A 5,767-nucleotide genomic window follows, 5' to 3' on the forward strand; every position below is an offset into this window, starting at 1 on the left:
ACTTGGGTTTCTTCTCTTGAGCAGCAACTTGTTTGTCGTTCTTCTTGAAGTTCCCCTTCTTCTTCCCTTTACCCTTTTTCTTGAAACTGGTGGTCTTGTTGACCATCAACACTTGATGCTCCTTCTTGATTTCTACCTCCGCAGCCTTTAGCATTGCGAAGAGCTCAGGAATTGTCTTGTTCATCCCTTGCATATTATAGTTCATCACAAAGCTCTTGTAGCTTGGTGGCAGTGATTGAAGGATTCTGCCAGTGACACTATCGTCCGGAAGATTAACTCCCAGTTGAATCAAGTGATTGTTATACCCAGACATTTTGAGTATATGTTCACTGACAGAACTATTCTCCTCCATCTTACAGCTGTAGAACTTATTGGAGACTTCATATCTCTCAATCCGGGCATTTGCTTGAAATATTAACTTCAACTCCTGGAACATCTCATATGCTCCATGACGTTCAAAACATCGTTGAAGTCCCGGTTCTAAGCCGTAAAGCATGGCACACTGAACTATCGAGTAGTCATCAGCTTTGCTCTGCCAAAAGTTCACAACGTCTGCAGTTGCATCTGCAGCAGGCCTATGAAAGGATCGAGATGGACCTAGAGGGGGTGAATAGGTACAATTACAAATTTTAATTATTACTTAGCAATTTTAGGCAATAATGCGGAATATGAAGGTGAGCCTAACAATTGCAAGTGAGTACTAAGTACTAAGCAAGTAACACAAGCAAATAAGTAAGCAAGCACAATATGATGTAAGTAAGTGCAACGATACAAGTAACCACAAGTAGAGAGTTAGGGTTAGGAATAACCACAACTCCAGGAGACGAGGATGTATGCCGATGTTCACTTCCTTGGAGGGGAGCTAGTAACCGTTAGAGAGGTGGATGTTTTCACGAAGGCACACCAACGCCACGAAGGCTCACCCTATTCTCCCTTTGAGACAACACGAAGGCGTTTCTCAACCACTAGTGGTAGACCTTGGGGTGGTCTCCAGACCCTCACAAACTTTCCGGGGGTAATCACAATGGTTGATTCCTCACCGAATGACTCCTACCGCCTAGGAGTCTCCAACCTCCAAGAGTAACAAGATCTGAGGGGAAAGACTCAAGACTTGCTCAAACCACGATTTGCTTTGGTCACAAGAAGGAGAGGGAGAAGATCTTTCTTTTGATTGGAACAACTCTTCAAAACTCTCAAGAATCAAGCCGGGATCTAGGATTTAGTGTATGAGCAAGAGAGGGGAAGCACTGGTGTTCTTGAGGCGTGTTTGTGTGAAGTGTTCAACCTTATCTTGAAGAGGTAAGGGGCTATTTATACCATGTCCAGAATTGAGCCGTTTGGACAAAAGTTGACCAGCCCGGATGATCTGGGACACCACCCGGATGATCTGGACATTGTCCGGATTAATCTGGCTGAAGGCCCGGATGCAGATGGTAGCAGCAGAGCTGTGAGCAGCCCGAACAGACCGGAGGCCACCCCGGATGATCCGGACATGCCTCGGATGATCCAGATGCCTGGCCAGATGATCCGGCTACAACATCTAGGTTCTGTGAAAAACAGGGCACAGTTATCCGGATGATCTGGAACAGGATCCGGACGATCCGGGGCATAGCCCGGATGATCCGGAAGAACGTGCGGATGATCCAGCTTCAGCCACACCGTTCTGTGATGGAAAACGCCTATTATCCGGATGATCCGGAGCAAGGTCCGGCTGATCCGGGTGAAGCCCGGATGATCTGGGTAGCCGTCCGGATGATCCGGCTAGGAGAAGTGGTAGGTTTTGGCTAAGGGGTTTTGCTAGGGATTTTGGTCTATTGTGAAAAATTGTTTGTGAGATAAAAATGTGAGCAAGTCTTGAACCTACACCTCGGATCCCCTCTTAATAGTGCAGGATTCCTATTACTCAAGAAATATAAAAGAGCACAATACTTCATCTTTGTTTGCTCCTTTCCTCATTGATAATTTTCTTGAGTAAAATCTCATATGATGTGATCATGATGCTCATCAGTAAAAACCAGAGGACTGGTGGCCTGTGTATATACTTAGCAAACAAGGTTAGTCCCCTATATGTAGATTTGTCATCAATATCAAAAATATTCTTTAAGAGCAAGATTGCACTTTCAATCTCCCCCTTTTTTGGTAGTTGATGACAAACTACATATAGCACTCAACAAGTGAAATATGATACGAATAATTCTAGGAGAGTAGTCCGGTATGTGTTTTAGGAAGAGCTCCCCCTTAATGTATGCATAGGGATGTGTTTTAAGGAGAGCTCCCCCTTAATGTATGCATGGAATAAGGTGATAAAAATACAAAATCATGCACATATGGAGTGGATGCCCTCATTCTGAATATAGTGTAGGCATACACCATTAAAATCAACAAAAGCAATGATAAGAAACGAATGAAGACAGCATACTTAAGCACTTGCATGGTGACATAAACTCATAACTCATAAACTCGTACAAGGTATCATAACACATGACCAAAGTGCCATTACAATAATCATAACACATGTCCAAAGTACCATAGTACCATTACTATAATAATAATAATGAGTCCACTTAACTAGAGCTCTAAGCATACCAGACACACACTCATACTCCTCCTAAGAATTACATCTCTCCCTTGACAGCAAGTACCGAAAAAGGGGAAGACGGTCGAGAAAGTAGGAGGATCACGCAGCATCCTCATCATCATCATCATCACCATCACTCAGGAAGGAAAGTCGACCTCCGGAAGAGGAAGACGAGTAGGAATAGGCTCATCAGGCTCGACAGGACTGCCAAGACGTGCACGAAGGCGAGCCCTAAGAGCATTTGCCTCAGAGATGCGGCGAACCTCCTCGGTAGCAATGTGAGTAGTAGTGTAGCGGCATGTGTCAAAGATGGCTTTATGGGACTTCCCAATAAAGCGAGCAAGGCGGTCAAACGGCTTGACGAAAGGTTTGGTGTGGCGAGAAGGGCTCTCACCACACGACGGAGCAGGACCCTTGCCCCTAGAAGTGTCATCACGCGGAGTCCACATGGAGTGAATGTTGGTCTTGTTGATGGGGCAAGTGAAGACAGAGTCATTGACGGTCTCAATGAAAGGAGCATGTGGAAGAGTACGAACCTTCAGACAACTAGCCATGCGAATCTCATGCCAAAGGAAAAATGCCATGTCAATGGGACGAGTGGGATTCTTCTGTGAGTAGTACATCAAGTCAATGTTGTAGGCCCGAACCATCCCACGATGCCCTTTCTTGGGAGCAATGGAGTTGAGGATACACTGAAAAAGCCACCGGTATTTGAGACTGAAGATACTGATATCATTAAGCTCCTTGCTTTGCTGCACTGTGGATAGCTGAGTGGTAGGCATGGTGAGACAACTACAAACACTGATGGGCATAGCCTCAAACTTGGGATTCACCTCATGGATCCGAAAAAGAGCGGCCTCAGATCCAGGCATGCCCAAGGCAGCAACAAACTCCTCAAAAGAGACAGTGAACTGAGAATGGTGAGTCATCCAAGTGATAGAACGATCCGGATGGAAGAAACACGTGGCATAGAATTGCCGAATGGCAGCCTCATTCCAATCACAGTGGAGAGTCATAGCACGATGCAGCCCCATGACCTCAATCTTCTCTAACACACCATCGAACTTGGTTGGATTTTTCTCAATGTAACCCAAGTTCACATAATGCTGAGGAGAGAACCCTAGATGAGCAATGACGGATTGATGGATGTCCTGTTGAACCAAGGTGCAAAACCGAGGATCGGTTGCATTGGCCAGGGCGGCAAATTTATTGACTTCACTCCTTAAAGCAGCATACTCAGAGGGGTCCATGGACTGATAGCTGATAGTACGACGGCCACGGTTGGTGGGGTTGGCCATGGACAAAATGAGACCAGTAGGTGCGGCAGACTGCGAGCTTGAGGCAGAAACCGCTTTCTTCTTCTTGGCTTTGGTCGTGGGGCGAACCGGCACGAGTGCTACCTCTTGAGCACTGCGTTGGATTTCCCTGATAAGGAGAGGATGATGTAGCAAAGTAGCGTAAGTATTTCCCTCAGTTTTTGAGAACCAAGGTATCAATCCAGTAGGATACCACACACAAGTCCCTCGTACCTGCACAAAACGATAGCTACTCGCAACCAACGCGATTAGTGGTTGTCAATCCCTTCACGGTCACTTACGAGAGTGAGATCTGATAGAGATGATAAATAATATTTTTGGTATTTTTGGTATAGAGATGCAAAGTAAAAAGTAAAAGGCAAAGTAAAAACAAAGCAAGTAATAAAGCGATAGAGATTGATATGATGAGAATAGACCCGGGGGGCATAGGTTTCACTAGTGGCTTCTCTCAAGAGCATAAGTATTCTACGGAGGGTGAACAAATTACTGTTGAGCAATTGACAGAATTGAGCATAGATATGAGCATATCTAGAGAATGATCATGTATATAGGCATCACATCCGAGACAAGTAGATCGAAACGATTCTGCATCTACTACTATTACTCCACTCATCAACCGCTATCCAGCATGCATCTAGAGTATTAAGTTAAAAACATAGTAACGCCTTAAGCAAGATGACATGATGTAGAGGGATAAATTCATGCAATATGATAAAAAAAACCATCTTGTTATCCTCGATGGCAACAATACAATACGTGCCTTGCTGCCCCTGCTGTCACTGGGAAAGGACACCGCAAGATTGAACCCAAATCTAAGCACTTCTCCCATTGCAAGAACTGCCAATCTAGTTGGCCAAACCAAAAGGATAATTCGAAGAGACTTGCAAAGATAACTCAATCATACATAAAAGAATTCAGAGGAGATTCAAATATTGCTCATAGATAAGCTGGATCATAAACCCACAATTCATCGGTCTCAACAAACACACCGCAAAAACAAGATTACATCAAATAGATCTCCACAAGAGAGGGGGGAACATTGTATTGAGATCCAAAAAGAGAGAAGAAGCCATCTAGCTACTAGCTACAGACCCGAAGGTCTGAAGTAAACTACTCACACTTCATCGGAGGGGCTATGGTGTTCATGTAGAAGCCCTCCGTGGTGGATGCCCCCTCCGGCGGAGCTCCGGAACAGGCCCCAAGATGGGATCTCGTGGATACAGAAGGTTGCGGCGGTGGAATTAGGTTTTTGGCTCCGTATCTGGTCTGTCGGGGGTACGTAGGTATATATAGGAGGAAGGAGTACGTCGGTGGAGCAACAGGGGGCCCACGAGGTAGGGGGCGCGCCCAGGGGGGCGCGCCCCCCACCCTCATGACCTCCTCGGTTATTCCTTGGAGCAGGGTCCAAGTCTCCTGGATCACGTTCGATGAGAAAATCACGTTCCCAAAGGTTTCATTCCGTTTGATATTCCGTTTCTTTGAAACACTGAAATAGGCAAAAAAACAGCAATTCTGGGCTGGGCCTCCGGTTAATAGGTTAGTACCAAAAATAATATAAAATTGGAAAATAAAGCCCAATATAGTCCAAAACAGTAGATAAAGTAGCATGGAGCAATCAAAAATTATAGATACGTTGGAGACGTATCAGGCATCCCCAAGCTTAATTCCTGCTCGTCCTCGAGTAGGTAAATGATAAAAAGGAATTTTTGATGCGGAGTGATACTTTGGCATAATTTCAATGTAAATCTTCTTAATTGTGATATGAATATTCAGATCCGAAAGATTCAAGACAAAAGTTCATATTGACATAAGAAATAATAATACTTCAAGCATACTAATCAAAGTAATCATGTCTTCTCAAAATAACATGGCA

This window comes from Triticum dicoccoides, chromosome 1B, assembly GCF_002162155.2.
Source record: "Triticum dicoccoides isolate Atlit2015 ecotype Zavitan chromosome 1B, WEW_v2.0, whole genome shotgun sequence".
Classification (NCBI taxonomy): Eukaryota; Viridiplantae; Streptophyta; class Magnoliopsida; order Poales; family Poaceae; genus Triticum; species Triticum dicoccoides.